An 11,000-nucleotide genomic window follows, 5' to 3' on the forward strand; every position below is an offset into this window, starting at 1 on the left:
ATTTACTAGCTATGTTTAGTATAATTCATATATTTAAAGCAGTAAAATTCAATTGACACTTTATTTATACCTTATTGCGAAAAAATACATGCACAATGTGTATAAACACATATTTCATTGTTAATTTAAATTACCAATTTGAATATTCACCACACTTAACAGGTAGTAAAGTTAAAGTTTTTACCTGCTTTAATATTCTTCCTGGATACAAATCGTATCAAAACTGAAAAAAAGAATCGTAAAAGCAACAGAAAGGTAGGAAAAAGTAAGAACATACAACAAATACAGTTCCATATTAGAAAAAAAAACCACCACAACACTGGCAGTGATGAAGCTGGTTTAACTTAGTAAAAAATAAGAAACAACAAAGTACACAAACACAATGGTAGGGGCATCAGGTACATGTACTGTCTACTGTATATAAATTTACAGTGGGAAATGAATCTCATTACCCTGCTAGATTTTTTCAGATCTGTTTGTGTGTGTGTTTGTTGAGGGTTCAGGGGGGAAATATTATAGCTTGCGTATTATTTAAACAAAAGCAGGAGAAAAATAAGACGCAATCGTTAGTCAAAGAAGGAAACATTTCTCATGTTTGCCACTGGAAGATAAGCAAACAACAATCAGTCATGCAAGCTCTTTATATATGACGACATAAATATCACTGAGACTTAGGTCTTCATTGAAATCTGTTTATCTCGTGTACAGCTTCTGGATAGCACATCTTGTTTGATGTTGAAACGTTGCTTCTTTAGACAAATAGAGCAATTATCATATCCAGTCATCTAAAAGTACGACTGCGTTTCAATATTTGAAATAAAATAATGTACAAATCGGTAAGTATTACAAATGTTAATCGATCGTTTAGTAATGTTTTGCTTATTGTTGTGTATTAGGTTGAAAATGTTTTATCCAAATAATACGTTTTCTCCAAGCTTATAAATGCTAGTATAAGAAATTAGTAATCTGTATTTAAAGCGGATTTTTGCTTTTGCGACATATGTATTTCAAGCAAACTAAAAATATACAAAATGAAATCACCGTAAAAATAGCATAAACACAATGCAGTATCTGTTTCACTATGTAATAATCTTTCCAGTTTAAATGTCCTTACCGAATTATTACCTCAAATAAATAAATAAAAATGACACCTCCCCCCCCCCCCCCCAAAAAAGTAAAAAAAAATACCCCTACCCATTCCTTTGTCGATAACCTTCTCATTATCTTATGGGTTCTAACAGTGTCTAAATTATGATCTTTTGACTGCGAAATATGTATTTATAAACATTTTGTCCCCTATGTAATTCAGAAGGAAATTGAAACTGAATAACATAATAAATTAAATACTAGTTCTATTACAGGTAAGTGACGGTTTTAGTAAAAGTGAGTATGCAACTCGTCCATCGTATGCCATGGTTCAAATTTTGAAGGAGGAACCAGATGAAATATAAATTGTATGTGTGAATTAAAAAGTGAGAAATAATGTCATACATGGACCGCAATTCGGCAAAAAAACATTTGAAAAAGTGGCATCGACTTGAAGCCAGATCATTTAATTATACTTATAATGTTCTTTACATTAACAATCAAACCTGGTCTGATTGGGTCCCAAACAATGTATCCTCTAGAACTATAAATAAAAGAAACAACAAACATGGCTCCCCCTGCCTCATTTTTTGGCTTATACCTCGAATTTGACATAAGCGGTCATCTCAGTATCAGAATCTATGACAAACGAGAGGATTTTAATTTTGAAATTATCAATTTCCCCAACCTTAGTAGTAGTATACGAACTTCAGCTAAAAAATGGGATATACATTTCTCAGCTCATTGAGTATTCATGAGCCCGAAGCTGCTACTCAGACTTCATAAAACATTACAAGTATCTGAGCAGAAAGCTGATGAACCAAGGTTATGTCAAATTACGTCTGTACTTCTTTTAATAAAGTTCATCGGAAGATACCAAGACATTCTTCATAAATATTCTATATTAACTTCACAAATAAGAACGATGGTCTAGAAGTATAAATTATAGGTACTGATATTGTTTATCATCTTAATCACCTCTTTTATTTGTCTTTTTTGTAAATACACCCGTCATTGTGTTATTGTGCTATGGTAAATTTTTGTATTTTGCTAATGTGCTTTGTCTATATGCCTTTTTGTTTTTGTCTTTGTTGACATATTTGTTTGTTTTTATGATGATTAAGACTATAACATAATGCTAACAGCTGTACCCCTATTTTTGACATATGTAACTATTATGTCTGTTTGTTTTATTCACACATTTTTGTCAAGTAATTGAATTTTATGCCACTGTCATACAAATGAGAGTTTTAGTTAGCTAAAAAAAACCAAGCTTTTCATCATTTTCTACATTAGAAAATGTTCACCAAGTCAGGACTATGGCAAAAGTTATCTTTTCGATTGATGTGTTTGAGATTTTGATTTTGCCATTTGAAAAGGGACTTTCCGTTTTGGATTTTCCTCGGAGTTCGGTATTTTTTTTTATTTACTTTTTTGGCAGTTCTATATGTATAACCACGAAGCCACGTTCAATCGAAATCTGCTACCGCTGGTAATGAAAGTATCAAGCTCGTTGCACGTTTGTTAAAATCATGTAAAAATATCCATGTTTGGCCCGTAGGAGGCCTCCTGCAAGGTAAACTGTATGCTATATGAAACATATCCTCAATATTCCATTAACTGTCGCTCACAAACGTACAAACATTTTATAAATTGTTTTTCTTGAAATTGTTGATTGGCTCAGATCTAAAAAAAAAATAAATAAAAAAACCAACATATTTCATTCGTCAATATTCCCTTTTGGAGTAGTTACATACCATTTGCTATTTGTTTGGATTTCATTAAATTCTGACTATTTTCATGTCCATTTGTGTCTGTTTATGGGGTACATACAAAGTTTCAATCGTGGTATCTATGACGGCTCAATGTTTTATTGTTAAATTTTTTTTATTCAATAGTACTAGTACTCATAAACTGAAATACGCATCTCCTCATGTATCGCTGTATACAATTTAATTTATCAGAATATGCTAAAAAAATTCAAATCAAATACAAATCATCGAACCTAAAAAAGCCATTTTAACTGAGTTAACAAACTCACCATATAATCCAGGAATAAAATTTTGTCCGCCGGATCAAAAGAATTAAAAAGAGTACGAAGTAGAAGAGCATTAAGGACCCCAAATTGCGAAAACACTTGGCCAAATACAGCTAAGGCAAACTTTTCTTTGGATTGAAAATCATTAGCATTTCGAAAAATTCAACGCTTTGTTTACAATTAATAAAAGAGGGACGAAAGATACCAAAGGGACAGTCAAACTCATAAATCTAAAACAAACTGACAACACCATGGCTAAAAATGAAAAAGACAAACAAAAAACAGCACACACGACACAACATAGAAAACTAAAGAATAAACAACACGAACCCCACCAAAAAACTAGGGGTGATCTCAGGTGCTCCGGAAGGGTAAGCAGATCCTGCTCAACATGCGGCACCCGTTTGTAGCTATTGAGTTGATCAATTACCATATGGTGTATGCGGCATGATTAACTTAATTATATTGCTATTTTGGAATGACACATGTTGTCAAACATTGAACACACAATAAAACTAAAACATGCTTCCTGAATTCTTAAAGTTGTAATTCAAATTATTAACATTTGTAATATGCTTTCGGTATTCTGATTAAAAAAACTTGCCCTCCTATAAATATCATTGAAGTATTATATTATGAAACTTGGGTTCCTGTGTGTCGTTTTACGGTTATACCCTAGGATGTTTTAATATCCTTTTCGTGCCTACGAACTATATTGAGTGACATACAAAGGGTACACATTCTAGCATTTAACTTTCAAATATTGTTATTATAAATAAGTTCAACTGTATTTTGATACTTAAAAGTCTTGCTATTAAAATTGTATTTTAAAAACGTTTATAGTCACACTTAAAAATGCACACTGTTACTGGTTTATGTTGACATTTTAACAAATTATCGTAAGTTTCTATATTATGGACTATTAATTAAGTCATGGTATGTATAAAGTAAAATGAAAAATAACGAACTCAAAGGAAAATTCAAAACGAAAAGTTCCTTAACAAATTGCAAAATCGACAGCTTAAACACATCAAACGAAAGGAAATTACCTGTCATATTCCTAACTTGGTATAGTCGTTTTCCCATGTAGAAAATGGTCTTTCTTCAAGTACTTGTCGACTGGATGGACCTTAAGTCTATCTCTACTTTTCAATTCAATTGCATTCCCATTCTCTGGTAAAAAAATAGGCAATTTTCCCTCAAAGTTTCACAGAACCATTAATTGAAAAGTTTATAGTTAATTGACATTTGTTATAATCCGAAAACGTTTGACAAATAATCTTTTATCTAAAATAAAGGTGATGATTCCAGTAAGCGTGGTCTATTTAGAATTGAACTGACTGAAAAAGACAAACAGAAAAACAATAGTACACATGACACAACATAGAAAACTAAAGAATAAACAACACGAACCCCACCAAAAACTAGGGGTGATCTCAGGTGCTCCGGAAGGGTAAGCAGATCCTGCTCCACATGCGGCACCCGTCGTGTTGCTTATGTGATAACAAACCCGGTAAATAGTCTAATTCGGTAGGTCACATTCAGGAAAGGGAAGGGGATTGTAGTTACGACGTAAGGAACATATCCGATATCATTTGTGATACGGTTATTCCATAACGGTCAACCAACTCGTGATGGCGTCCGTAAAATTTACGAAGGGATGATTTCAACTTCACCATTTGGAACTCTTGGTTTAATAGCTTCCTTGTGAGCAGCAACCCTCTATCAAGAAAATCATGATAGGAAATGCAAGCACGGGAATATCGTATCAATTGGGAGATATATACCCCGTATGCAGGTGCTGCTGGAATGTTTCCAAAATTTCCAATTCTGCCATATAATTCGTGTTTTACGGAACCCTTCAAGCATATTAATACATAACTTTGCACTTTTTCACTTAAATCTGGAAATACCGATTTAAAAAAAGAGATGAATTGTAATCATCATAAATCATTAGCAATATAAGATTAACAAAAAGGGAACGATAGATAAGTCTTTGAATAACAATTTTGGTTTAAATGCTTCTAAATAACAATTGTTGACCAATTACAGCCTCCTTTGTTATGATCTTAATATTTATAATCACAATGGAAAAACTATCGACAGTCATCCTTTCCCGTAATTTAAAAATTTACTTTCTTTTTTCCGATTACCTGTGCTTCAAAACCCGAAGTTTTGTTTGTTCCTCAATATAACTCGTGTCAGTTGTAATTTACCTAATGGGCGACAGTTAAACAATACAGGAGAAGCAGTTTCAGAGCTCATATTGTATGATCTGTTATTTTGTAGTTGAAGCACAAAATTTGTAATATTTCTAAAAGATTTAGACGAATTGTTTCACGAGGAAGGGCATTTGAAAAATGTTCTTTAAAATTTTCTTGTTTTATTTCTTATTTAAACACAAAAAAAGTTTATTATTTTTCTTTATTTCAGACGCAAATGTACCGGGAAGATGTCAACCCCTCAAACATGCTTTCAACATTCTTCAGAAGAAATCAGATTCTTTTGCGAAGAATGTCATGTCTTTGTTTGTGATGACTGTGTTTCAGGACAAGGAAAACATATAAGATGTAAAAAAATTAAACTACGTGAATATGGTAATAAGAACAAAAATTGTTTGATTGGAAGTGTTGAAGAAATTACCAGTAAAAAACTTCCACATATTAAAAGAACGTTGGAACTAGCCAAAAATGTTAAAGGATCTTTTAACAAATCAATGGATGAAAACATTGCAGATGTTCGATCAAAAACACAAATGATAAAGACAATTATTGATGAACTACAGAAGGAAAATATACGAGCGTTAGAAGAATCTAGACTAAAAGGAAACATGAAATTTGATGAATTTATAAATTATCATCAAAAACGATATAGTGAACTAACACACATAACAGAAGAAATTCAACAACAGAAATCGGACATACTGCCATCTGATGTTGTAAAATACGACTTCGAACTGAAAAAAAATTTGAATATAGAACACGATTCGGAAACCATACCGAAACTCGAACCATCTTGTTTTGAGATAGCTCAGCAGTACTTAGAGAAAGAATTTTATCAGGATATTTTTCTGTGCAAGCATATTCCGGAAGATGAGAAAACAGAATCGTGTGCACATGGAATGGAGAAAGAAGAACGAAGCTCTTCCCCATATTATCTAGAACCGGTTTCACATGCAAAAGAAACTAATTCAGATTTTACGGTGAATGAAAAAATAACAACTAAAAACTTCGAAGAAAACTCCAGTGACATTTATGTTTCAAAATCAACTGTTACAGGGGCTTCAGCAAGTTATAATAAAGAATTAAGCTACACGATCATTAAACAGTTTGAATGTAAAAAATCTATAACTTTCATTGTACCTAAGACGAATGTTTACGAGGCTTGGGTTATCGGAATGGATATCAGCGAGATAAATTTAAAACAACAAGAACCAAAATTCACCACTCTCGTTCCACATATAGATGGAGAACCAATTACAGCTGGAAAATGTAAAAAGCATGGTTTACTTATAGGTCTTAGAAACAGAAAGTCAACCAAATTACTTCAAGAGATGACTGGAACTCAAAGAAGAACTTCGGTCATGAACAAATTGGTTTCTCATATACCTGCACATTATCAGAATTTGTCAGCTATTTGTACCGTATCAACCCAAGAGAAAAACAAAGATATCGCGTTATTACTACGTGACTACCAGTTGCCAGGAAGTAAAGAAAAGGGAGCAGTAATTCAATGGTTTTCTGACAAAAAATCAAAAACGAATGAGCTAAAGATTTCCAACAATATTGAAATAGAAAACCCAGTATACATGGACGAGTATACAAACGGTAACATTTGTATTACATGTGCGCCAGACGATAAATCGTCGTGGATACAGCTTCTTGACAAACAAGGGAATCACAAGATGAGATATCCACCAAAAGATGAAAAATCGTTTGAAGATAACATTGTATATTCATTTATTGGTGCAGGATTTCTGAGAGATGGCCGCATTACAATTTTGGATCGAGTTTGCTTTCGTCAGCATCTTTTAGATGACAATGGACAGCTTATCAAAATAGATCAATACCAAAATCAACCATCATCCTTTGCTGTTGATATACACGACAATATCTGGATCGGATTTGACGACGGAACAGTTCAAGTCATGGAATATAAGGACGCGGACGGATGGTACGAGGACGTTGAAACTAAGGGTTAATATTTTAAAGAGATTATGGTTACTTTTAAAACTTACATAGTTTTGATAACTAACACTTGTAATTTTGATAATAAATGTATAGAAATTTATATATTTTTCAGAAAATTTAGATACACTTTATTTATCTAGAACGAAAATTTATCTTACATCCTATACATTTCTAGGAATATGATTAGTTAACTGCAACCGCATGGAGCGCGTGTATATTCCGTATAACGTTAGAAGGCGGGACTTATTTCAATACATGGTTAGTACGTGTGTTACGTCCTTTAATAAAAAAAACAAAACGATACTGAAAAAATCTTAACGGTTTCAACAGACGAAGGAATTGATGAAGAAAGATTGAAATACATTCATAAAACACATTTAAAGCCAACAAATTGTTATTGCCGGCATTTGTTTTCGTATGACCAATGCAAGTAGTTTCTTAATGCTAATGGTATTGAAAACTTGCTCGCTTTGATATGTCACCAGTCTTGATACCACATGTTAAGACAGTCGGTAAAATAAATTAGTTACATGGTGTGTTTCGCTCTCACCCTATACGGAAATCACTGACCCAATATACACCGTATTAGGGTAGGTCACTAGCACACTATGTAACGAATACTTTATATTTGAGATTAAATCTAATAAATAGTCAGGAACACATGATTCATACTTTGTATAAAAGTTTTTTTGTTTTAACTTCTCGTCGGATCATTAACTTTTAAATTATCCCGTTTCTTGACACAGTCAACCAGCTCGCGATGGCGTCCGTAACATTTACGCTTTATAAATTTGACAAATTATTTAAGAAAGATAATCCAATAAGTTAGCTTTATGCTTAATCCACTTGCAGTCACTAAAGAATCATTTAGTTTTAAAAGAGAAACAATAATCATAGTTTTGCTTGAGTGATTGTTTTATTTTATTGATTAATTGTACCGTCACCATATAATCAATGCTTCTTTTGTTCAGTATTCTGTTTCATGTGTAAACACACTTATATTAGTAGTATTATATTGATTAAGATGGAAAAGGTGACGAGAACCTAGTTTTTAATGTGCCGAACAAACTAAGGAAGTATTTTAAGACTTGTATTTAATAGATATAAGATATGATATGACTACCAATGAGACAACTCTCCATCATAGACACAATTTGTAAAAGTAAACCATTATACGTCAAAGAACGGTCTTCAACACCGAGCATTGGCTCTCACCGAACAGCACACTTTAAAGGACCCCTAAAATGACCAGTGTAAGACCATTCAAACAGGAAATCCAACAGTTCAACTTCTTACTTTATTTGGCCTTTTAAACATTTTTTTTTAAAGCGTCACTGATGAGTCTTTTGTAGAGGAAACGCGCGTCTGGCGTAAATATAAAATTTGAATCCTGGTTTCTATCTATGATGAGTTTATATATAAATAATCGAGAAACACTTATGACCAACATCAACAAAAAGACAACCACTGAACATCAGATTCCTAACTAAGGACGGGTGCAAACAAATGCAGTGGGTTTAAACGTTTTAAAAGATACCTGAAACAAAAGTGTAATATTACACACTATAAAATATCAATTGAAATGGCTTAACTCAATCAAAAGACACATTAGAACATACTCATCCCTTCTCGTCCAACGAAAAGTCATTTTTTTGCCCTTTAATTTTTATAGTACAAGGTTTTCCATGCACTATGAAATTCTATACATGAATGACTTTTAATTGTCAGTTAATTATGAAAGTAAACTCTTAATAGCTTCACTAACGAAGTTTAAAATCCCCCGAGGCATTTTCAAAAGCCTACTGATTAAAGATGAAAGATTAAAACAAAAACATTTTCAATTTTTCAATTCTGCAAAATTTCATACATTTTCTAATTGTACACATATATACTAAGAAAGACAAAAAAATGGTAAGGATGATGATAAAATGATATTTAATTTTCTTTTTCTTTCAAGAAAACAATGCCAGACTGCTGATATATAAAGCAAAATATTTTTTTGTGTGAGAAACACAATAGACATTCAATTTAAACAATAAAAAATAAACATTTATGTTGAATGGTCTGAATTAAAATCTTCATACTGAGGGTTTTATATTTATAAAAAAAAATGAAATTTCAAAAAGAGGATATATATAAAATTGTGTTGTCTTTTAAAATAAAAACAAATCTAAAGATATATAAATATTAAGAATTACCTGAAGCAGAAGAAAACAATTTATCCTTCACAAACTATGTCAGTCCTATTTCATTCCATCCATTGGAATGATCATTACCTATGTTTAACATTTAGTTTAGTCAGTTCATTAAAAAAGTGAACTCTTACTTAGGTTTGAATATAACAATGGGAAAAGATAATTTTGTAAGGTCACTCGAAAGTGTGAATATGTTCTAAATTGGTCAGACAATACTTGGTCATGTTTTATGAAGATTTAAGCCCTCGGCTTCGCCTTGGGCTTAAATCTTCATAAAACATGACCAAGTATTGTCTAACCTATTATTAGCACAAACAAGTGAACATACACTGAACGAATGAATTTGATCTATGACACAATGCAAATATAAAAACAATAAAATAAAGGGTGAGATTTTAAATGATATCAGAAAGACAACGATAACCTTGGACAAAATGCTGCCAAATAAAATAATGTACACAGGTAAATGGAATACGGAAATATTTTTTGTTCATAGTAGGAGAACAGAAGTGAAATTTCATAGCCATATCAAACACTTATCAAAGCTGGTATAGAAAGACGAGAATAAAATCTAAATAAGTAAACATTAAATAACAAAAAAAGCATTACAAATAGTATCAAGAGGCTAAATTAACATCTTTCTTTAAATTTTATAAATGAGGTACCAAAAGAAAGAAGAAGGATTAATCTTTCAAATTGTGATAATTTCATTATGACATAATTATAACATAATTGATTTTTATGTAATTAGTATTTCATTATGACATAATTATAACATAATTGATTTTTATGTAATTAGTTGCCATTCTGTGATGTCCATACTTGAATGAATTTAGCTTCTTTATTCTTCATAGCATCCTAATTTTTTTTTATAGATTCTTGCACAACACAGTTTGACCTCCAAAACTGTGTCTCAGATTTTTCCAATTGTATTTCATTCTCTCATAAATCTTCAATGAAGTTTGCAACATCAATTCATTAGAGACCACTAAGTTCAATTGGGTATAAAATTTGTTCTATTGACGTTTTTGGAAATCTGAGACACAGTTTTGGAGGTCAAGCTGTGTTGTACAAGAATCTATAAAATATTTTGGGATGCTATGAAAAACAAAGACGCTAAATTCATTCAAGTGTGGACATCACAATATAGCGACTAATTACATAATAATTAATAATGTAATAATTAAGTCATAATGAAATTATCACAATTTGAAAGATTAATCTTTCTTCTTTCTTTTGGTACCTCATTTATAAAATATAAAGAAGGATGAAATGAATTACATCAGTTTAAAGTTGTCTGATTGGGAGAGAAAAATCTTTGTATTGTGCTACCTTAAGAGTACTTGCAGTTACTGACAGCTAGTCAAACATGTTAAAAGTAAAAAAACAATTAATAATAAAAAATCATGCACCAGAGTTTTTTTCTGTTTTCATGTTTGCGTTCCCTGATGTATATTTAATATTTTGGTGTTGATTGCAGATATAAAATTG

General features: G+C 31.6%; 1 long non-coding RNA gene across 1 annotated transcript; it reads left to right on the plus strand.

Annotated features, from left to right (window-relative positions):
* The first annotated feature begins 144 nt into the window (after positions 1-144).
* On the plus strand, positions 145-7,414 carry LOC143079684 (uncharacterized). Its single transcript, XR_012979460.1, has 2 exons — positions 145-265; positions 5,558-7,414. It is a non-coding gene; the product is annotated as an uncharacterized LOC143079684 (long non-coding RNA).
* Positions 7,415-11,000: the final 3,586 nt, after the last annotated feature.

This window comes from Mytilus galloprovincialis, chromosome 6 (genome assembly GCF_965363235.1).
Source record: "Mytilus galloprovincialis chromosome 6, xbMytGall1.hap1.1, whole genome shotgun sequence".
NCBI lineage: Eukaryota > Metazoa > Mollusca > Bivalvia > Mytilida > Mytilidae > Mytilus > Mytilus galloprovincialis.